The following is a 25,304-nucleotide window of genomic DNA, read 5'->3' on the forward strand; positions in this document are numbered from 1 at the left end:
TTCATACAGCAGTTTAAAGGAAGAAGCAGAAGCTCGTTACCATTTAAACATCCTTTCTGAACAAGTGAAGGGAGCAGCAGTTATGCCCAAAGAGAGTCAGTGGCTGGCAGGAAGTAGTACTCCGCAGTTTAGGTAAATGGGATGAAAGTAGCAGTGGAACCAAGTAGAACTACAGGATATTTCCACACTTGACTAGTTTAATGCCCTTTAACAAAAAATGGCTGAGAAGAATGAACATTGTTTCATTTTATCTTCCCTCAGAGGTAAAATCTCTTTTTTATATGGAAAATTGCTAATTAAGGAATGAGCTTATAGAAATTAATGGTTAAGGTTACTTTGTGGTCCCTATGTGTGAGAAGTGTAACAATATGTTACAGGGGAGAGTAAAGGATGGTGCTGTAGTGCACTCAGTAGAAACTGTATGTCTGTGCGTGGTACCTCAGTTAAAGCACTGCTTTTTTTACTAGCACAAGTTGGCAAGAGGACGAGCAGCAGAGCCAGACCAGGTTCCAGTTAAGATATTAGAATTTGGAATAAATCCCACCGCCTGCTTTTCTTACAGTTAGGCTGTGGATTGAATCCAAGGCAGCAACTGTACGTTCCACTCCAGATGAGCAAGGAGCATCCAGTACAACTACTCTCCTAATCTGGCCTCTCGTGTCACTAGATCACTACCAACAGTGGCATTATAGAAACATATTATGGTAATGGAACAGCATGTATTCTTGCTGTGTGTTCTACTGAGGTTTCTGTCCGGTCTTTCCTTCCATTTATACACGTATGTAACATATGTCATTTACAGAGGGCAGTTGTTTGATCTGGTTTTGATCTCCATGTCAGTGAGTCTTAAAGCCCATAGAAACAGCTAGCTGGTGTGAAATAACTGAAACAGTTGCCATATAAGCTAGAGTACAATGAAGTAAGCATATTAATATTGCATGACTCTAGGGTATTTCATAATAAGAGCAAATCGCCTTGTAGTAGTTCAAAGCGAATAAAAACATAAACTAATCAAATACAGCTAATGTCTCTTTTTCAGCAGATCAGTTGACCTCTTATTTGTTTTGATTCTGTCATTAAAGTTAAGCAGACAGTACATTAACTTTTTTTACAGTGCTTGAATCACGTATGCTGTTTCAGTTTTAAAACAACAGCTATTAATTTCCAACTCCAAAAGGTTTCTCCTTCAAGGCTAATTGAAACAAACAAGTTTATTTTTCTAGGCCTCATTCCAGAATGCTCAAGTGCATATATTCTGGCTGAGTGCTTGGAGTCCAGTTTTCTTTATGCTTGAATCTTGCAGGAAATATAAAACTGTGGGGTGGAAAGGATGGGGTTTTTATGAGAAATCTGGGGTGGTTTGCAGTAAGAAGATGTCTTTCATGTTGTGTTACAGTAAAAACAATTCTTCAGTTAGTCAGATCACTCGGTAGCCTGAATATTGATTCCTTTTTGTTAGGTTGCTTTTTTTCTTTTCCGCCACTTGTACATTTCATGCCTAAGTTCAGCCAGGAGCTCCTGGCTCATTCATGTACCAAGCAGGACTGACTCCTGCCACCTTTGCTTTATTTCCTGCCTGCTGGGATGGACTTTTCTTGAGCTTGGAGAGGATTCAGACTCCTCTTCTTTCCAGGGCTGTATCCCATGGGATTCTTCCAAGTAGATCTCTGAAGAGATATATGGACTAGCATTGGTGGCTGTTATGTTAAGAATGACTTATTTCTCTAAGCATTTATCTTCTATTATTTTGCTAGCTTATAAATTTGCGTGAAACTAAAAAAAAAAAAAAAAAAAAAGGAAGTTTACATTTCAAACACTGGATATCATAATACTAGCAATGTAGGATATCCAACATTGAGTTGAGAACCAAACCCAAGGCAGAGATGAAGACTAATTTTGCATTTTATATACATTTTTACAGGTTGGCTTGGTTTCAATACTTTCTCATTTTAGTGTCCTCTTATATACCGAAGTATTTAACAGAGAAAAGAACAAAAAAGATACAATACTGTTTAAAGGGTGTGTAAAAATAAAAATACCTATCAAAATAATTGTTTGCATAATCATGATATAAACAAGCTGCAATTAGGGTGTACTTGTCATTTCATTATGCTGCTCATTATGACCAAGATATCCTGTTTGTTCTGCCTGTTCAAACAGAAGAAGAAAAAAAAAGGCAACCTATTCATGAAAGCAATTCTTTACTGTTTCAAAAGGAAGCTGGAGCTGGTAAACACATGTTCGTATGCGAAATTGCCATAATCCTGACTATATCCCAGCAGGCTCTGAAAATATTTCTCACAAAGTCTCTTCTATAAAATCTAGAACATATGTACAGCAGACTATGTTTCACGTCCTTTTAAGGAACTTGCTAGATTAATAAAGAGGATGTGACTCTCGCACTTCCTTTCAAATGTCTGCCTTTTGCTACAGGTATTCTGCAATATTTGTTTTCTCTCCTATTTTCATGATTTCTGCACTTTCATCAATCTGTGAAAGAGGCCATGGAAGTTTACATCTAGACCTCCCACTGATGGCATCTTACTGTAGGCTTCTAGTACAGGACATCCAACACACAGTCTATTGATAAATGCATTTCATTATGTTTGTACCATTAAGCTCCTACCATTCTTCCAGGACAATTATTAGAGAAATCAATACAGCTGTTATTTTTTATGTGGTTGCTAAGAGGTTTTGAAATTGATCTTACAGTTTTTTTATTACTATTGACTGATACGTCAAAAAGAACACAAACAGATCAACACAGCTCCCTCACTAATTGTCATTCAGCTAAATATCTATAAGCCATTAGGGACATATAGAAGTCACAAATTTCTGGATGGGGAACAGTAACATTGATGAAAATTTTTAAAACTTCACCACTTGAAAAATGTAGGTCACTCTTTACAATCTAAAATGGACAGCATGATTTCCTCAGCTATTTTTCTTCACTTTTTTCTGAGTTTTCATCCTCTTGCCTCAAACATGGCAATTCAGTTAAAGAAAATGAGATCACCCTAGACATGGAAACCTTCTGAATCAACTAGAAAAAAATGCAAGAATATCTTGAACTTTTTATTCTGAATATAGTTCTTTCATATTCCAAATCACACACCTAGCAATTAGTCTTCCTGAAGAGCAATGTGATCCAGTATCACCTACTATAATTATCTATTTTTATCAAAACCATAACCAGTAGCAGTCAGACTCTGCCAGAACTGATGTGTATGTTGTCTCTGAAAGCATGTATTGTCTCCCCTCTCAACTGCTATTTTTTCCAGAATTGTTTACCAAACAGATGAACAGGCATGCCTCGTTGTCTTCCACATACTGGAGCAATACTGATCTTTATGATTTGTGCAAGTTTAAATTATGTGTTTAAAAGATAACACAGATAAGGAAAGGGGGTGGGTGCACTTCTGCCCTGCGTAATTTACTACATTTGTAAAAAGTGGATTTAGAACTCCTCCATCCTGATTTACCAGTATTTTACTCTCACTAACCCTTACTTTGTATTGGTAGAAAAAGCTGCATAAAATGCAGGAGAGAGAAAGAAAAATTCAGACCTTTAATGCTCATACAGAAATTTATAACTGATGCCCTCCATGTTGAAGTATCACAGATGGTAAGATCAGTTTTTAAACCAGTGTGTTTTTCTTTACCACATACAAAAATATTGCAATAGTATTTTTAACTTTTTGGATGTCAGTTGGCCACAATGACTTGCTACTACAGTTGGAAACCAGACCACAGATGTCCTACCACTAAAGTTTAAATCTACCTCTTGGGTTTGACTCCACACTATGAATTACTAAAACAAACAGAAAAACTTTTCATTTGCACTTCTGTTACTTTCCATCCAGGACTCTACTCTCCAGATAACTACTCAGACTTCCCTGCTCCATTACATGTGACTATCTCTTAAAGCCCAAGATTTTAAGTACTCTGCATAAAGGACTCTAGCTACTTCTGTGGGTGTCACTTTTAATTAAGGACACATGGAAAGGAAATGAAGGAGCCAAAAAGCAGCCTGGTTGTCTGGAAAAACACCAGAATACATGGACATGGGTGACAACAGTAGGAAAAATCAGAGCTGGATAACAGGAAATGTTTGCAGCTGAAAGAAACAGTCTAGTGCCTCTTGTTCAAGCATATGAAGAAGCCAAATGACTCAAAAATCAGCCTCAAATGAAAGAAAAATTGGGGAAATGACCCCAAAGTTTCAAAGGTAACAGAAAGACAAAAATATTAACAAGGATGAACCTCTTGAAACTCTTAAAAACACAGTTTTATTTTCTTTTTATATATTCCACTCAAACTTCACTGAACAGGAAGTCATTCATAAAGCTATCAAACCATGTAGTGAGCTAGACAGTGAGAACTAGAAAGTTTAGTAGCTAAAGATAATCAAGTAAGGCCTGATGATAAACCAGAATGGGACAACAGAGATACACTTCTGTATCGACTGATTTGTAACTAAGTGTTTTAAGCAGCTGTAGCTTCCATTGTGCTTCACACCAACTACATTTCTGTTTAAGGCAACAAGAAAACATGCCAAAACCAGATGGTTCTAATCTCGTAACTATTCACTAATATCCAATTCTGATTCCTAGCCGCTAGCCTTCACAAGTAAAATTATGCAACCATATCACTTAGGATGACCTCTGAAAGGGACTGTAATTTAAGATAAAGAAACTGTATGCCTGAGCTGCTTATCATACAAAGAGAAGGACTGAGCTCTCACCATTGAGCTATTATCTTCATTTCCAGTGCTCCTCCAACTCCTCCACCTCCACTGAGATAGCCTTTACTGCACTCTTGAACTCTTCTCTAGTAATGACTCTTGGGCCCACCAAGAACAGCTGTTACATTTAGTACAATCCGTTGACAGGGATTATTGAAAGAATGTATGCCCAAATAGCACAATATCTGTTTTTTTCACTAAAAATTATAAAACCCAACATTTCTGCTCATAGTTCTAGGAGGGTTTAAAAGAATAAAATTAGAAACTGGGAGTATATCTATTTACTAAGGAAAAAAAACCTGAGAACATTTGGCAGACAGCAGCTTAGTTTCACGAGCAAATATTTAGTTATCTGCAACTGACAAGTAAGCAGAAACACTGATTGGCTAGATTTGGTTTAAAATCTGTGCAAGTGATTTAGCATCAATGTTATAATGTTTAGTTTTTAAGTAAACAATATTGTCATAGGAAAGCTTGCGCTTGTGGATAGTAGCACTGTAATTGGTAGTTTCATTAATATAATTTTTCTGCATCTATAAAGTACAGCATCAGTCTTGGCATGTGACCAAGGTACAAGTGTAGTCACTTTACTGGGAACAAATGCAGTTGGCTAGGCAGTGTTCTAAGACTGTTTTCCCATTTTATCAACAAAGGAATATTTCTTTTACTGCCTCTTTCTCTCCCCCGCACATACACTGAAACAAGCAACAACACACCAGGTAGGATCTGTCCCAGTCCCAGGAAGAGAAGACAGCTTTAATACTGTTCAGAACAAATCAGCGCTGGTTGCAACTCTGTAAGAGATTGTTCCTTTTAAACCACCTCCAATCTTTTCCACTCTCTTTTCCATTCACTTGTTGCAAGGCAAAGGGCCACTACTTCTGGTGAGCAGGGAGGAACAAGGATTTCCTGGTTCATATATCCCAGAATTTGCATTGTGGAATACTGTCAAAGTTGTGAACCTTACGTGGTCCAGGATGTTCATATGGTGTTTCAATTATACAGATGATTCACTGATCTTTATCATAGCCATACAGTCTGAAAAGGAACCCTGGATTGCAATGTTATTTCACCACTTAGCTACTACTGACAAATATGATCTTAGGTTGCTTGTTATCTAGCAAATCTATCTTCCAAGAAGTATATTCTTGCTACTAAAAAATCAGCTGTAACTCTCATGAATGCTCTTGAGAGATGAGAAATGATGTCTTACCATTTCAGAAAAACCCTGGCTGGGCAAAGAAAAGACTGCATTGTCTGCAGCTGCCAGAGTCCTCTGCGAGCTGGTGATTCAGGCTTACGTAAAATATGAATGTCCCTTACGTAATCACCATTAGTTCTTTTTGTGCATAGTTGTGGTATCATAGTAAAACCTTATGTGAAACACTGTGCTGAATGGGCAGTTATTCTGAATTAGAAATTTTGCAACTTTACTGCCTTAAAAACAATACTGAGTTTAGATAAGGCAGAATAACAGGACAAGTACATTCTGAACCTGCCTGAAATCCTGGATCTGACAGTCTCCAAGCCTCACAGCCAAGTTCTCAAAGTTCTGACTGTTTATGAAGAATTTCACCCACTTCAGCTGTTAAAACAAAGATCCAACACAGTCACAAGTGGAAATGAGCAACCGAGTTTTGTAGCAGTACTGGTGTTTGTGGATTTGCAGAAATGCATGCAGACCGATAAGAAGTGCTGAAGAGTCACATAAAGAAACTACTAAATGGCTTATCGCGGAGTTTCAACAAGACGTTGGGCACATCTGTAGAACCATAAGTGGTAAAGACAATAATCCCTCCTCTGATAGATAGATTCAAAGAGCCCAGCACCAAAATACTTACGAAGCCACATTCTTTCCTGCAAGATGACTCAACTTTCCATTTGCCTGCAAGTTAGTTAAGGCTTGTACAAATTCTTTAAAAATGTAACAGGACCTTTTAGGCAGTTATTTCCATGCTAAGGAAAGTGGATCTAAGTAAGATCTTTCAGAACCAGCTGGCAGTCTCCATAGGACAGAAAATACACTGTTGTGTGCTTGTATATATATGGAAACCAAGACTGCATATAACAAGCAACTTACAGAGTATCACACTCTATCTGATATACTACAGAATCTAAAATTTAGGTTTACACCAAACAACCAGACAGGATTTGCTGCTAGTACAGCTGAGATTCACCTACCCACCTGAAAACCAGAGCTGCCAAATCAGCCAGTGTCCAAAAGTGAACTCAGGGGAAGGTACTTTAGCCCTCAGAAATCATGACATATGTGCACTTTCCAGTTCAGAAATCTGAAAAGCTCCCTTTGAGTCTAGAAAAGAGCAAGCATTGATTATCCTCCTGCTTTCACCAATGAATGATGTAACAGTTCTGGCATCCAAATCACCACCTCTTTCAGCCACGACAGAGCGCTGTAGAGTACTCCACAGGGTGTGAGTGAGGGATACAAAAACCCAAGATTACTATCTGTTTCTTAATGTACACTAAATTTAGTTTTCAAAGCAAGAAAGAGAATTACTTCCTTCACACTGCAGAATTATGGAGAAGTAAATACAGCATTGGTAGTTCTTTCACTTACTCAATTTTATGGAACCAATTTCCCTCAAAGCAGGTTATTTATTATGTTGCCATCCTGAAGGCCCATGTCTAGAAAAATTGTAATCTGCTAATATTTTTAAAAGATTTTGTAAGTGCTGTAATTTTTCAAGCATCCTGTTTGGTTTAAACCACTACTTTTACAGGAAAAGGTTTTTTGTGTCTGTTGGTCTTGGTGAAACTTGTATTTTCCACATTGCAGTTGGAGATCTAAAATACACTTAGGGAACATTATATTATACTATATTTGTAGTTAAAACATATTTTTCACTTTCTCCTCCATCACAGCAATTAATCTTAACACATTTTTAAAATTAAAAAAAAAAAGAAGAAGAAAGTGCTTTTCTTAATTTTGTTTCCAAACTGTTTCAAGAGCCAAAATTATAGCAATGGATTGATACTGCCATATTTTCTTATGGAGGTTCTAATAAGATTGGATTTATGATTAACCACACTGCACTATACCCATAATCAAGACAACCTCTGAAATTGCAAGATCTCAGCAATATGTAAAAAGGAGCTCTGTTATTCTTAACGAAACGGCTTTTTCCTTTGCTTGCTGAAATGGTGAAAAAACATAAAGGATACAATATCAATGAATGGACTAAAACAAAACAAAAACAACTGAACCATAGGGGAAAAAATTTACATATCCTACCAAGCTATGAATAAGATTAAATTAGACCAGAAGCACGATCTGAAACAATTAGTAATAACACAGAACATGCACAACAGTGGGAAACTGCCATTGATATATTTTGGAGCACTGAATGTACAAAGGCTCAAGTTACTTGCACAGCTAGTAACTAGTTCATTGTACCTCCTCTGTGCTTTAAAAATATTTTCTTAAGCCGAGCTACTCAAAAAAAGTCTTCAAATATATTTGTTTTGAGTATCGGCAATTTAACACTAACACCAAACCCAGGTTAAAACAATATATTCACATACAGATCGGGAGATAGTGCATGACATAACTTTCCATGGAAAATTATGATTGAGAAGAAACAGCAGGAATTAACAATTCTGTTGTTCAGTCATTTTAGAAATGTGAAATCTGACCAGAAAAGCCTGCTTAACAAAGTAAGCTTAAAAGATACTAATCTTTTTTCTCTACTTCCTGCAAAATTTTAGGGAAAAAAGCTGCTTCTACTCCAAAGTGTGACCCCTTGGAGAAAATGCACATACAATATTTGCAATTACTAGGAAAAGCCCACTGCAAATTGAATTTATGACTTTTACAAGTGAAAACACAGCAGCTGAACTAACAAAATCAGGTTGAATTTATTTTTTTTTAATAACTACCTCTTGTATCAGTAAATTCTAAGGCAGAAATAAATTTTATTCCATGTTACCTATCTGTTCTACTTTAAATATCAATGGCCATGCAGGAAATTAATAAATGTGAATCCTCAGGAGGCTTTCATGCACCACTGAGAACACTAAAATGAATGGTTACACATCTGCAGTCTGAACTTTGAGATGAATACAAACAAATTGTGAATGTGCATTTTTCAAATGATTGCACCCATTATTTTCCACTGACTCACGATTGTTGGCAAAAATGAATAATACATTTTAATATAGTATAGAGATTCAACAATCACAAATAGAGAGAGTATGTATGGGTATATATCCATCTTCTATGCATACATAATACTAAAGCTATAGGTTGTCATCTGTTTTTAATACTAAAACACCAAATAATTTATAATGCAGAACTGTAAAATATATATATAGAACACTGCATCAATCATGTACAAGTACTAGTGCTGTTCAACATTTCTGTAAATCCTCCATTAAACTTAGATTTGAGACTGAACCAAAGACTTATACGGATCAAGTCATGGTTTCTTAGAACACTGAAAGAGAGACATAAATGCTGTGCTATTTCATGTCAGGATTATTTGCAGTTCACTTCATTATTTCAAAGAATATTAGTGACTGAAACACAGTGCACTCCACTTTAAAGCCAGTGCTATTCTTTTTCTTTAATTCAGAAGGTAACTACTAAATGACAATTGGGAGATCAGCTGACAGGACTCCTAAATTACTTGACAAAATCAGTACACTGCTAATATAAGCAAAAAAAGAGCAGAGCCTTGTGCAGCTACTCAGTAACACTGTCAAATAAGAAGGAATTAACTATTTGACTACTAATCATGTCTTGCTTTGCATTTCCACATTCTCTGTCAAGCCTCATAACGTACCATAAGCCAATAGTCAAGACAACAACCATGACTTGCTCTGTAGGTAAAACACACAGAAAAATTAAAATTCAACCGTTATATCCTAAATGGTGGCCGAAAGTATAAAGCCCATGTGTCACCTAAAACTACCCCATAGTAATGTAAAACTTTACCAAAATAAAGAAACACCACACGAGAAAGCATGTGTGAGTATACACGCTACGCTTGTATTTACTTGAGCAATACTTCAGAGACATTCCATTTTTAGGAGAACTAAACTTAACATTCAGGAAATTAATAATTACATATGATTCCCAATCAACTTCAGAAGAAAGAGATACATACAAATATGGAAGATATTTTGCTTTAACAACAGTTTACTCCAGGTACAATTTGAAGAGTACTGTGCTGTAAAAGTGGTCACAACCTCTAAAGCCTTTTGGCAAAGGTAATGAATATTCAACATCTGCAGGGCTGTTGCAAGTTCATGAACTATAGAAATAAAAAAGATTACTTCTTTTGGTAGCCTAGTTCTTGTGTAAAAATCCAAAAATAATACACCCTAGTAACGGCATCCACAAGGAACAAGATACTTGGCCCCAAAGTAAGAGAGCAGCAATAGGCTTATGGCAACTACCACTGCTAATATAGGCTCCAGCACTTACGTTAGGATGAAATCAAGCATAGCAGAGCTCAGCCTTTCCAAACCATGCGTTGGTTCAGGGGGAGGTGGGGAATTCTATGTCAATGTCTTTAATAAATCAGATGTGACTCATTGCATTCTTATTGGAAATCAGAGACTGAGATCTCTCCTTTTTCCACTGAACCAATGGCAGCAGCACTGGGAGCAGTAGCACTGGGGCAGGGATCCTTCGTAAGTTTCTGCCCTCAGTATAATCAGTTCAATTAAATCCTTGTATCCGACACTGCAGTTTTGCGACACAGTGCTCAAATCCTGGCCTTGGTTTGCCTCCTTAATGCCATGCAACACCCTTATTCACCTCATCTTCTCCAGTGGCACTGATCACAGAAAAGCATGGAACTAATTTAATCAGTATAACATCCCCATAAATCTTCCTAAGCTGTGTTTCTTTGAAGAACACATTTCATTTATAACTGTTGTTTCAATAAACCAAGTAATCTGAGATAACTTTGCTCAATATATTTCAAATGCTGAAAGCATCTGTTAGGTCATGTTGGGTTTTGGTTTTTTTTTTATTTTTTCTTTCAGGATGAGAAAAAAGCATTTTTCAAACACTTCCCTGCATCTTTCATTTTCTCATTTAAATTCCTTAACCCAAACTCAATAATCATCCATTAGAATTTCAACACCTTGTAGTCCCACAGCGGTCTGTTCAATTACTTTAAGAAATATCCTGGGAAAGAACTAATGCCAAACAGTACTCTCTTAAGTTTGTAACATTCAAATGCAGTATCTGAATTTGTATCTGAAGCTAGAGATTTAGAACTTGCCTCATTTACATTTGCCTGCCAAAATACATATCCTGCATTTAGTCCCATGATGATTTTTTGCTTCATGTGAGCTTTAATTATAAATTAAAGCGAAAACTCCTATGTAACATTCCCTGCAAGGGTCACAATACATCAAGTGTGTACCATTTGTGTGAAGTCTATGCACTGCCCTGCTCACGTGTGGAACGCCGGTTTTCTCCACAATAAGGACCAAATCACTCTCCTATTCTGTCCTCCACCTGCACACTTGTTCTCCCCTCTTCTTTAACTTTTGGACAATCAATTCTACTGTCCCATCATTTGCACACTGAAATTCACTAGGACATTCAATGTCTAAGCTCTAACAAACTGTAATACTTCAAATTACAAAGTGAAATGTCCCATTGATGCAAGCAGGTCTTTCTTACACAGTCAGCATCTGTGCACAAGTGGGTAACCAGCATTACACTTCCATTTGGTACATGAGCCAGCCTTGGGTAGGGCACATCACACAGAGCATGTATCAGTGCATACTGTTGCCATGGGCCAAAAAACCAAACTTTGAACTCAAACAACTCACAAGAACTCACTATCCTTGTCACTCAGACCAGTCCAATTTCATTTGAGACTACTTGATGAATCACAGAAATTAGACTGTACGCCTATATTACTTTTAACACAAATACTGCTGAAAAGCATTTAACAATTTTACTACAAATATTGTTTTCTCATAATTAGTAATGACACTTGACATTTAACTTCTATACAAATCTTTGATAAAATTAGAAAGAAGGACAAAAACTTGAAAATTTTTCATACCTTATTCCTGAAGTATAGCCTATGATGTTGTTTGCAAAAATTCTAAACATTAAGCAGTGTAAACTACTGTAAATTTAAGCAATGTCAAACAAGAATTTTTTATTTCAGTTAAAGTTTGGAGGAAAGTGGAAAATTCAGTGAAGAGCAGCTAAATTATTCTTGAGAGCTGTCAGTGCCCTAAGATCAGAATGTAGTCTTCTAAAACTCACTGTTTTTTCATCTGTAAAATCAGAAAAAGAAGTACAACTGCACTTCTGTAGCTATACAGTGCTATCCTACACAGAGTAGTGCTATCCAGTATTATTTGTTTTAAATAATATGGGCAGCACATACCACCCAATATTAGCACTCAGTTGTATAGATATCAGTACTCTAGCAAACGTGTGGGATGAGACGATGGCAGAAAAACCAAGTAGAGAAGCAGTAATATTACTTTAAGCTGTAATTATGCAGTATTCTCTTTCAGAGATTCCTGAAACCCTTTACAAAAATTGAATTACATTTTTGAAACCATGTTAAAGTAAAAAAACCTCACTACATCAAATACTACAACATCACAAAGTTTATGTATAGGGACATATGTACGATCATGGCTTGGACAAGTGCACTCTGCGCTGGGTTAAAAACTGGCTGAACGATCAAGCCCAGAGAGTGGTGGTGAATGGAGCTAAAACCAGTTGGCAGCTGGGCATGAGTGGTGCTCCCCAGGGCTCAGTGTTGGGGCTGGTCCTGTTCAATATCTTCACTGATGATCTGGATGAGGGGATCGAGTGCACCCTCAGTAAGTTTGCAGCTGACACCAAGCTGGGTGGAAGTGTTGATCTGCTGGAGGGCAGGAAGGCCCTACAGAGGGACCTGGACAGGCTGGATCATTGGGCCGGAGCCAACGGTATGAGATGCAACAAAGGCCAAGTGCTGGGTCCTGCACTTTGGTCGCAACCACCCCATGCAACGCTACAGGCTTGGGGAGGAGTGGCTGGAGAGCTGCCTGGAGGAAAAGGACCTGCAGGTGTTGGTTGACAGCCATGTGAACATGAGCCATCAGTGTGCTCAGGCAGCCAAGAAGGCCAACGGCATCCTGGCTTGTATCAGGAATAGCGTGGCCAGCAGGAGCAGGGAGGTGATCGTGCCCCTGTACTCGGCACTGGTGAGGCTGCACCTCAAATACTGTGTGCAGTTTTAGGTCCTCATTATATGAGGGACACTGAGGTGCTGGAGCATGTCCAGAGAAGGGCACTGAAGCTAGTGAAGGGTCTGGAGAGCAGGTCTTATGAGGAGTGGCTGAGGGAACTGGGGTTGTTTAGCCTGCAGAAGAGGAGGCTGAGACCTTATTGCTCTCTATATCTACCTGAAAGGAGGTTGTAGTGAGGTGGGTGTTAGTCTCTTCTCCCAAGTCACTAGTGATAGAATGAGAGGAAATGGCCTCAAACTGCACCAGGGGAAGTTCAGGTTGGGTATTAGGAAAAACTTCTTCACCAAAAGGGTTGTCAGGAATTGGAACAGGGAAGTGGTTGAGTCTCCATCCCTGGAGGTATTGAAAAGAAGGGTAGACGTGGTGCTTGAGGATATGGTTTAGTGGTGGACTTGGCAGTGATAGATAGGTTAGCGGTTGGACTCGATGATCTTAAGGGTCTTTTCCAACCTTAATGATTCTATGATTCTATGATTTGCCTGTACTGATATTGATGCAGAGTCTAAGGATCACACTTTAATGTTTTACAAAAGGCTCATGCAGGGGCACAACCAAAACTACTCAGAATTATCAGGTGGCTATTTCCATTTCCTGTTTTCCCCCATACAGCATTTAGCTACTGTAAGTCTTACATATTTTAGTCTGCCTAAGCCCTACAGTAAATAGAAGATCATTTGTGCCTTCACCGCTTTTTCAAGGATGCTCATCAGTATCGTCCAAGTGTTTTGCAAACATTCATTAATCCATTCACAATCTCCATTGTAAGATGAGAAAGCATTATTATCCTCATCCAGAAACTGGAAACAGAGATAAAGTGACTTACAGGAAGCCACAGAATAACACAGCAGAAGGGCCAGAATCAGAAACAGCACATGGAAGTACCTATGTATCTGTCCGCATCTCCAGACTTTACTGATCACTGCCAGAAGTGGGAGACAGCTCAAACTGCAGTTCATTTCCTCTACATACCAGATGTCAAAAGGTTCAATGCAGACAACCTAAATGTGAAAGCATACAGCTTCTGTGGCTACCCACTATATAATGATTTGGATTTCATGCTTAGTACCATGCAAGGCCACCATCACAAAGACAGAGACACAGGCTAGTCAGTGTTACCTTGTCCGTATTATTTATAACGATGTCTCTTCTTTTTGCAGTGTTTCACAGAATCACGGAACAGCTGAGGTTGGAAAGGACCTCTGGAGGTCATCTGGCCCAATCCTCATGCTCAAGCAGCATCAGCTAAGCCAGTTGCCTAGGACTGCATCTGAGCAGCTTCTGAATATGTCCAAGGGTGGTGACTCCACCACCTCTCTGGGCAACCTGTAACAGTGTTCAGTCAACCTCACAGTCAAAAAGTGTTTCCTCATGTTCAGACGGAACGTCCGGTGTTTCAGTTTTTGCCTGTTGACCCTTTTCCCATCCCTGGGCAACACTGGAAAGACCCCGGCCCCATCCTCCTTGCACCCTCCCTGCAGGTATTTATATGTATTGATGAGATCTCCCCGAGCCTTCCTTCTCCACGCTGAACAGTCCCAGATCTCTCAGCCTATTCTCATGTGAACTGCCCCAATCTCGTACTCACCTGCGTGCTCTATTGCCTCTCTGAAATGCCTATACACCAACGCACGCAGCATGGGGAATAAACAGGAGGAATTAGAGGTCTGTGTGTGGTCACAGGGCCACGATCTCACTGCAGTCACAGAGACATGGTGGGATAGCTCGCATGACTGGAATGTGGTCATGGATGGCTACAGGCTTTTCAGGAGACACAGACCAGCAAGGCGAGGTGGGGGGGTTGCTCTTTATGTGAGGGAGCAACTGGAATGCCTTGAGCTCTGCCTTGCAGTGGAGGAAGAACAAGTTGAGAGCTTGTGGGTAGAAATTAAGGGACGGCCAAATATGGGTGACACTGTTGTGGGCGTTTGCTACAGGCCACCTGATCAGGAAGAGGAAGTCGATGAAGCCTTCCACAGACAGATGGAAGTAGCCTCACAATCGCAGGCCCTGGTTCTCATGGGGAACTTCAACCACCCTGATATTTGCTGGAACAGCAACACGGTGAGCCATGCACGATCCAGAAGGTTCCTGCAGAGCATCGAGGACAGCTTTGTGATGCAAGTGGTGGAGGAGCCAACGAGGCAAGATGTGCTGCTCGACCTTACCCTAACAGACAAGGAAGGGCTTGAGGATGTGAGAGCTGGGGGTAGCCTTGGCTGCAGTGACCATGAAATGGTGGAGTTCAGGATACTGTGTGGTAGAAGCAGGGCATCAAGTTGGATTACAGCCTTGGACTTCAAGAGGACCAACTTTGGCCTCTTCAAAGACCTGCGAGGAGGAATCCCATGGCCTAGGGTTCTAGAAGGCAGGGGGGCGCCAAGAAAGCTGGACAGTATTCAAGGACCACTTCCTCCAAGCTCAAGATTGCTGAATCCATCGGAGGAAGAAGTCAGGTAGAGAAGCCAGGAGACACACATGGATGAGCAAAGAGCTTCTAAAGAAACAAAAATGGAAGAGGGAGGTTCACAAGGTGTGGAAAAAGGGCCTGGCCACTTGGGAGGAATATAGCAATGTTGTCAGGGTATGCAGAGATGCGACGAGGAAGGCCAAGGTCCACTTGGGATTCAATCTGGCAAGGGGTGTCAAAGACAACAAGAAGGGCTTCTTTCAATACATCAGCAGTAAAAGGAAGACTGGAGATACAGTGGGCCCAGTGCAGAACAAGGAAGGGGCCCTGGCGACGCAGGATGCAGAGAAGGTGGAGTTACTGAATGCCTTCTTTGCCTCAGTCTTCCCTGCTAAGGCTGGCCCTCAGGCATCCCAGACCCCGGAGAGAGAAAAAAATACCTGGAGAAAGGAAGACTTACCATCAGCTGAGAAGGATTAGGTCACAGATCACCTGTGCAAACCGGGTCCTCGCAAATCCATGGGCCCCGATGCGATGCACCCGCGAGTGCTGAGGGAGCTGGCGGATGTTCTTGCTGAGCCTCTCTCCATCATCTTTGAAAGGCCGTGGAGGACAGGAGAGGTGCCCCAGGACTGGGGGAAAGCAAATGTCCCTCCAATCTTAAAAAAGGGCAAGAAAGAGGACCTGGGGAACTATAGGCCAGTCAGCCTCACCTCCACCCCTGAACAGGTGATGGAGCAGTTCATCCTGGAGGTCATCTCCAGGCACGTAGAGGACAAGAAGGTTGTCAGAAACAGTCAACATGGATTCACCAAGGGAAGATCATGCTTGACCAACCTGAGAGCCTTCTATGATGGCGTGACTGGCTGGGCCATTGAAGGGAGAGCAGTGGATCTTGTCCGTTGTGACTTCAGTAGGGCATTTGATGCTGTCTCCCATAGCCTCCTCACAGGCAAGCTAAGGAAGTGTGGGTTGGAAGAGTGGACAGTGAGGTGGACAGAGAACTGGCTCAGCAACAGAACTCAGAGGGTCGTGATCAATGGGGCAGAGTCTGGGTGGAGGCCTGTCACTAGTGGTGTCCTCCAGGGGTCTGTGCTGGGTTTAGTCCTGTTCAGTATATTCATCAATGACCTGGATGATGGGATAGAGTGTGACCTCAGCAACACTGTTGGCTCATGTTCAACCTGGTGTCCTTTAGGACCCCCAGGCCTTTTTCTGCCAAGCTGCTTTCCAGCTGGGTGGCTCCAAGCATAAACAATCATTGAATCATAGAACGGTTTGGGTTGGAAGGGACCTTAAGATCACCCACTTCCAATCTCAATGACGTGGGCAGGGACACCTTCCACTAGAGCAGGTTGCTAAAAGCCCCATCCAACCTGGCCTTGAACGCTTTCAGGGATGGTGTATCCAAAACATCTCTATGCAGTGTCTTCCAGTGCCTCACCTCCCTCAGAGTGAAGAATTTCGTCCTTATACCTAATCTGAACCTACCCTCTTTCCATTTAAAGCCACCACCCCTTGTCCTATCGCTACACGCCCTTGTAAAAAGTCCCTCTCCAGCTTTCTTGTAGGACCCCTTCAGGTACTGGAATGCTTCTATAAGGTCTCCCTGGAGCCTTCTCTTATCCAGGCTGAACAACCCCAACTCTCTCAGCCTATCTTCATAGGAGAGGTGCTCCAGCCCTCTGACTATCTTTGTGGCCCTCCTCTGGGCTTGCTCCAACAGGTCCATGTCCTTCGTATGATGGGGGCTCGAGAGCTGAACACAGCACTCCAGGTGGAGTCTCCTGAGAGCAGAGTAGAGGGCGGTAAATCACCTCCCTCGACCTCTTGCTCATGCCTCTCTTGATGCAGCCCACAATAAGTTGGTTTTCTGGGCTGCAAGTGCATGTTGCCAGCTCTTGTTAGGCTTCAACCAACACTCCCAAGTCATCCTCCTCAGGGCTGCTCTCAATCCACTCTCTGCCCAGCCTGCATTTGTGCTTGGGATTGCCCTGACCGAGGTACAGGACCTTGCACTTAGCCTTGTTGAACTTCATGAGGTTTGCATGGGCCCACATCTCAATCTTGTCAAGGTCCCTCTGGATGGCATACCTTCCCTCCAGCAGGCCAGCAGCACCACATAGCCTGGTGTCGTTGGCAAACTTGCTGAGAGTGCACTCAATCCCACTGCCCATGTCGCCAACAAAGATGTTAAACAGCGCTGGTCTCAATACCAACACCCAAGGTATGCCACTCATTGCTGGTCTCCACTTGGACACAGCTGTTGACCCCATCTCTTGGAGTGCAACCATCCAGCCAATTCCTTATGCACCAACTGGTTCATCCATCAAATTCATGTCTCTCCAATTTAGAGACAAGGATGTTTTGTGGGACAGTGTAAAATGCTTTGCACAAGTCCAGGTAGATGACGTCAGTTGCTCTTCCCTTATCCACTAATGCTGTAACCCCATCACAGAAGGCCACCAAATTTGTCAGGCACGATTTGTCCTTAGTGAAGCCATGCTGGGTGTCACCAATCACCTCCTTATTTTACATATGCCTTAGTATAGTTTCCAGGACGATCAGCTCCATGATATTGCTGGGCAGAGGTGAGACTTACTGGCCTGTAGTTCCCTAGGTCTTCCTTTTTTTCAGTGCAGTAACCTGAGGTTCCTGTCAGCCCACTTCTCTAGCCCATTGAGGTCCCTCTAGCTGGCAGCAAGACCCTTTGGCGTATCAACCACTCCTCCCAGTTTTGTGTCACCTGCAAACTTGCTCAGGGTGCACTCTGCCCCATCATCCAGATCATTAATGATGATGTTAAACAGCACTGGACGCAGATTTGACCCTTGGGGTACACTGCTAGTCACTGGTCTCCAACTGGACTTTGTTCCACTGGCCACAACCCCCTGTACCTGGCCATACAGTTTTCAATCCACCTCACCGCCTGCTCATCCAGCCCATACATAAACAGCTTCTCTGTGAGGATGTTACGGGAGACAGTGTTAAAGACCTCACTGAAGCATAGGGAGACACCATCCACTGCTCTCTCCTCATCTACCAGGCTAGACATTTCACCATCTAAGTTTATCAAGTTGGTCAAGGATGGCTTCCCCCACATGGTGACTACTACTGAGGATTTTTCTTGTCCTTTATGTGCCTGGAAATGGTTTCCAGGATTAGCTGCTCCAGAATCTTTCCAGGGATTGAGGTGAGGCTCACTAGCCTGTAGTTCCCTGGGTCCTCCTTCTTCTTGCCCTTCTTGAAGATGGGGGTGACATTTGCTTTCCTCCAGTCTTCAGGTACTTCTCCCAGTCGCCATGATTGACCAAAGACCAAAGATTGAGAGTGACCTCACAATGACATCTGCCAGCTCGCTCAGCACTCATGGGTGCATCCCATAAGGCCCATGGATTTACGTACGTCCAGTTTGCTGAAGTATTCCCTATGATGATCCTCTTCAACCAAGGATACATCTTCCTTGCTCCAACCTTCTCCCTTCTGAAGGTCAGTCTTGCTAATAAAGACTGAGCCAAAGAAGGCATTCAGTACTTCCACTTCCTCCATGCCCCATGTAACCAGGTCCCACTTAATGTTTCTTTACCCTGTTATCTATTTGCCTTCCAGGTCCATTAGCAAATGAGCCAAGGATATCTGCTAAACATCTCCGACCACAGTGCAACCTGCCAAAAAGGGGAAGAACGAGGACAGCATGAACTGGCCATCCCATTTTTAATTTAAAAGCATGTGACTTTGTAACCATCACAAATCTTATAACTATTCATGTAATTTCCAACAATGGCTTTTTTCCTCCAAGGACCTTCAACCAAAAGAAGACACCGAGTTCTCCACTTCCAGCACACAATGAACTAGCTGTGTAGAGCACAGTCCTGTGTGAGGGCTCCCCTAGCATTATGCAGAACCACGGAAGGGACTGCAGGACAACCAGGGGATCAGGCCCAGCCAGCATGGCTTCATGAAAGGCAAGTCCTGCCTGACCAACCTGATTTCCTCTTATGACCAGGCGACATGCTTAGGGGATGAGGGAAAGGCTGTGGATGTTGTCTACTTGGAGTTCAGTAAAGCCTTTGACACTGTCTCCCACAGCATCCTCATATAGAAGCTGGCAGCTCATGGCTTGGACGGGTGTGCTCTTCGCTGGGTAAAAAGCTGGCTGGACGGTCAAGCCCAGAGAGTGGTGGTGAATGGAGCTAAAACCAGTTGGCAGCTGGGCACGAGTGGTGCTCCCCAGGGCTCAGTGTTGGGGCTGGTCCTGTTCAATATCTTCACTGATGATCTGGATGAGGGGATCGAGTGCACCCTCAGTAAGTTTGCAGCTGACAGCAAGCTGGGTGGAAGTGTTGATCTGCTGGAGGGCAGGAAGGCCCTACAGAGGGACCTGGACAGGCTGGATCATTGGGCCGGAGCCAACGGTATGAGATGCAACAAAGGCCAAGTGCTGGGTCCTGCACTTTGGTCGCAACCACCCCATGCAACGCTACAGGCTTGGGGAGGAGTGGCTGGAGAGCTGCCTGGAGGAAAAGGACCTGCAGGTGTTGGTTGACAGCCATGTGAACATGAGCCATCAGTGTGCTCAGGCAGCCAAGAAGGCCAATGGCATCCTGGCTTGTATCAGGAATAGCGTGGCCAGCAGGAGCAGGGAGGTGATCGTGCCCCTGCACTCGGCACTGGTGAGGCTGCACCTCAAATACTGTGTGCAGTTTTAGGTCCTCATTATATGAGGGACACTGAGGTGCTGGAGCATGTCCAGAGAAGGGCACTGAAGCTAGTGAAGGGTCTGGAGAGCAGGTCTTATGAGGAGTGGCTGAGGGAACTGGGGTTGTTTAGCCTGCAGAAGAGGAGGCTGAGACCTTATTGCTCTCTATATCTACCTGAAAGGAGGTTGTAGTGAGGTGGGTGTTAGTCTCTTCTCCCAAGTCACTAGTGATAGAATGAGAGGAAATGGCCTCAAACTGCATCAGGGGATGTTTAGATTGGATATTAGGGAAAATATCTTTTCTGAAAGAGTGGTCAAGAATTGGAACGGGATGTCCAGAGAGGTGGTGGAGCTGCCATCACTGGAGGTATTGAAAAGATGTGTAGATGTGCACTTCATGGCATGGTTTAGGAAGCATAGTAGCATTGGGTTGACAGCTGGACTTGATGATCCTAGAGGTCTTTTCCCACCTTAATGATTCTATGACTGAGGAAGACTAAGTACACCATGAGAGATACAGTCAGCCTCTAGCACCTTCAAACTATGAAGGAGCTGGAGTTGTTCAGGAAAAGGATGAACCTTTTGATAATAAAAAATACTAGGCACTGTTAGATCTTCATATTACAAAAAGATGTTGCTATTGACAATTCTGCTACTGCAGCTCCCTAATATATCTTCTTCTCATTTTATAGGTGGATAAGTGAAAAGAGTTAGATAACTTATTCAAGAACACATGATGCTAGAACCACGCTTAGCTGGTATGCATTTGCATTCTTGTGCTCCACCCAGTGAACCAAGGCTGTTCTTTTTCCTCAGAAAGGTGTCAAGGACAGTCATAAGAAATACTTTTTAAAAGAACTGTTTAAGGAAAGATGAGGGGGTAATTTATTTATTTCTGTTCAACTGTTTATCTACGAACAAAATATTTTCTTGACAGTTAAGTAAACTGCAACATTCGACCAGGCTGAAAAGCTCAGCTTCACCTTATTCCTCTACAGCATGTCTCATTTCACAGAAACATATGCCTTGTGTATGTGTATGTCAGTGTATTTTGTATTCCTCCTTATTTGACAGTACTTGCTTTTATGTGAAGTATTTTTCTGGCATGAAAAAAAATTGCATTAATTCATCTTTTTATGTCCTAACTTCAGTTTTCAAGCCATGTTTTCTCCCTTGTCTTTGTTAAATAGCACAAAAAAATTGCACAGTAAAAGAATTGGATACTTGACAGAGCTTTTCAGACTATATCCTTAGATACAGATCAGTTTTGCTGTTTTCTGCACTTTTGGTTGGTTGGTTGGTTGGTTAGTTTTTAATGAGTAAGGGAAAGTCTATTTCTGAATAAAATAATACTAAAATCTGAGGTGAAGTGTACTTCTTGTTGTCAAACTTTGCTCTTACAACATGGAACCTTAATTAGAAGCACACTTCATTGACAAGACTGTGGAGTAACTTAACAATTAATCTGACTGACAAAGCAAAAATAACACTTATTACATCCATTAAAAAAAAATACCAAACCAAAACCCCCAAAAAACCAACAAGAAACTCTTGTTGAAGAACTCTTCCTTCAAATGTTCGAAAATCATACACACTACTTCGTTTAAAAATACATTCATGTCCTTTTGATAAAGTAGGACTGTGTTTTATATATGATAACCACCTTACTGTCATTGGTGATATTTTGCATAAAATGTCAAATTTTTTTCACATAATTGTGCTCTAAATTCCTAAACAACATTTTAAAATGCTAACTTTCTAACACTGCTCCATCACTTGGTCTCTCCTCTGGATTTCAACACTTGCAAAAATGTGTTGCCTGGATCTGGAGGTTCTTTAAGGCTGAGTTTAACTATCAAACTTGGAATAGAGACTATATAATGAATTTTTGGAGTGGAAAATTACCACAAGTCTCTCCTACACTCCATTGCCCTTTCTATAATTCCTTATAGAGGGGAATGAAATTTGTGTAATAAACAACTAAATTCAGCAGAAAACTAGACTGTCTTGGTAAAAAGAATAAGGGATGCATAACCAGATGCAGAGCATCCACCGACAACGTAGGGAAGCAGTGGGCATGCAGTCATGAATTTATGTCACCATGTGTAGGAGTATTCACAGTAGTGCTAATCTAGATAGCACAGTTAAAAAAAGCAGTGAAGACAGATGAAGCAGACTTCAGCATGGCTTAACAATCTGTCCAGAAGGCTTGGACAGCCCTCTCTTAAGTCTAGGCTGGCGCGCCTTCACATCACATATAGATCAAAGCTAGCACAGATCTGTCTTCATGTCCTGCAATCACACTACTTGAGTACAGTGTAGACACATCCAGAAATAGTGCTACTGTAGATGTGTTCATCTAAAAACTGCATTTGCAAAAAGCAGAGCCTGGGAACATACCATAAAGCATATGGGACCTGATGAGGAACACATGCTGGAGAGAGTGTCCATTTTATTAAATTGTATTAGTTGGGCTAATTCCTGCCCCTACACAACCTGCTTCCCTTGTATTCCTGGAGGACACCGTAACACATGCTGGTTGGCCTTTGCTGTGGGGGATTCACAGAGTCAGGCCAGATTAACCTGATCCTTCAGGTACAGCGACTCACCCAGCTTTACTGCCTAATGAAAATACACTGTTAGACTCTACAGGCAGCTGGAGGCAACCATGTTACATGTAAATATTCTTCACAAAGTACTAACGCCAGATGCTGAAGACCTAAGCTAAGCAGGCACATAAGCTATCTACTGTTTCAAGGCCAGTTATTTCAGAAGAACATCTTGATGCCAACAGTGCCTTCATCCACTACTGCTGCTACCAGGGACAGAACTTACTGTGATGCAGAAACCCAGGAGCTGATAAAGTCCTTCAAATTCAGGGCCTCCTCCCCTCAAACAGTGGTTTGCTGTACAGCTGCAACACTACATTCTAGTAAGCTACAAAATACTGCAGACACTACAGCCTCTCAAGGATGGCTTACTACCATTTGTTCAGCAAGTGACCAAACGGATTTACACATACTCTTAAACTGACTGCATAATAAATTATTCACTCCAGGGAGATTTTGTGTGCATTTTGTTAAATCATAAGCAGAAGACAAGTTAAGAAAGAATGCAGTTCTTCAGCACTCTTAGCTGCCTTATGAGGGGAGTATAAAGACACACAAGCAAGTGTTGACTCAAAAAATTTTGGTTCTGGTAGGAACTGGATCACAGCAGCAGGGATTACATACGGGCTAATTTACTATGGGAAGAAGTGAGCTACTCTAATACAGAAAGTTCTGAGCACACGGATAAAAACCCCATGTTGCTGCTTGTCCCTCTGCGGAAAGCCCGAGCACATGCAGAGTCGGGCTGCACTTAGCTGTCCGGATCTGGGCATCTCAGCACTCAATCACAGCTAAACCTGCAGTCATCGGGCAGTGCTATTCCAGCGATTTAATTTCAGATTTGATTCATGAAGTGCTTTACTAGGAAGTGGAGCGAGGCAATGGTTAACTCCTCCACATAGCAAAGAGCAGAAATACAGTTTCCATTACGTTGTTTGCTAATGTGCTTTATCTATGACCCTCAAGAACAACTGTAAAGAGGTGGGTGAGAGTTTAATTGCTCTCTCTTCAGTCTTGGAGAATGACAGCTAAGGTTGCCAAGTATGGTTTGAAAAACCTACCCATTAGACTGATGTTATCAATGCTTTCAAAAACACTACCGAGCAGCTGGGATAACTGCTAAATTTGTGTCATATATAGCAGTAGCAGACTCATAATGCTCAACAATCAATAATGATTTTATATTAATCTCTCAGATACTGGTGCTCCCAAAACTGTTCCAAGAAATGTTGTATTGAGCTATTTGTAAAGAGAGGCTAGAATCTGGAATTAAGCATCAACTTAGCACCAAAAGCAGTATTCATTACTATCTATCAAAGATACAAGATGGTACGCTAACACAAACATACATTAACAGAAACACATTGAATTAAATACAAAATGTCCAACCGTTAATTTTTGAAACTGCACCATGTACTCTGTAACAGTATATCATAAATTTGGTTCTCTTTTGACTTCCAACTAATTGCTTTGACAGCATTTTTTCCAAGATCTGGCCTGTTCAATCATAACAGCAACTACTGTTATTGTAATTAGACTTTAAAACGTAGTTCTCCTTTTCCTATGGAAAACTTAAAATGCCATATGCAAATGACTAATACAAAGATGTATATAGAGGAATACAAACTCGGCCTCCTGAAAATTATGCTATCAAATTGCTTTAAGCAAATACCACATCAAGATGTTGTAGAATATACCATATTCAAAAGACACTAAATAGCTGAATCCTCCTTTTTTTAACCTGTTGCTTGTTCCACCAGTACACCACCTCACTTCATTGACACCTACCACCAGGATGCCCATTAACTTAAACATGAACATTGTTAGTCAAGAGGCCCAGATGTCCACGATTCTGCAGATATGAGGCGAAAAGCATTGGCGGAGTTCAAGATTACCGTATTTATTCAAAGCTTGTATTTACCCACCATAAATACCTTTACTTCTAATTTAAAATCTGGTTTAGGTTAATGAAAAGCAAATAATTAATGACGTAAGTATAACTCATTTTCCTGGTGATTCCATTCTGTAACTGAAGATAAGGTTTTGCCCATGTCCTAGCAACAAGCACAAATACTGTGTGTCATCCAGTGCTCAACATATGAGTTTGCAAAATAGTAATATTTCAGTATTTAGGACACATACCTTAAGCCTCTCTGAATGTACAAAAGGAGAAATGAGTATACTTAGACTGAGCACAGTAGAAGTGTGGGTCAGGGAATGTGACATGCAGCGTATTTATCTTGCTAGCATTCTTCTGCCTCTGTGTCCACTATATTTTACAGTTTTATTTTATTTTGCTTTATTTTGTTTGGTTTTTGTTTTTAAAAACATCTTGGACACAGCATTTACAAATATCCAGATAAATCTCTCACCATGCTGACAACTTCAATATTTAAAATCTTGAGCCAATTCAAAAGCAATTCTTGGGCTTTTCATAAATATACTGCTGTGGCTCAACTGGAACTGACAGTGTAGGATACAGAAGGCAGAATATTGACAGTTGTATTTTAGTAAAAGAGAACATGAGATATGTACATGCACGCACAAACATGCCAGCAGTTAGTCAGTCTGGACAGTTAAAGGTATTTCTTAAGAAAAATG

The 25,304-nt window shown here is 41.3% G+C and overlaps 1 protein-coding gene across 4 annotated transcripts in view; it reads right to left on the reverse strand.

Annotated features, from left to right (window-relative positions):
• The window catches only part of SNCAIP (synuclein alpha interacting protein), a 103,777-nt gene that overhangs the window by 73,633 nt on the left and 4,840 nt on the right, over positions 1-25,304 (reverse strand). Inside the window, exon 1 of one of the 4 annotated variants that reach the window (XM_064438159.1) lies at positions 41-301. The exons of the other annotated variants lie outside the window; for them this stretch is intronic. The gene's annotated coding sequence lies outside the window, so the exon portion shown is untranslated. Of the gene's footprint in view, positions 1-40; positions 302-25,304 lie in introns of those variants that run through there. 4 annotated transcript variants of the gene reach the window in all.

This window comes from Phalacrocorax carbo, chromosome Z, assembly GCF_963921805.1.
Source record: "Phalacrocorax carbo chromosome Z, bPhaCar2.1, whole genome shotgun sequence".
Taxonomy (NCBI): Eukaryota; Metazoa; Chordata; class Aves; order Suliformes; family Phalacrocoracidae; genus Phalacrocorax; species Phalacrocorax carbo.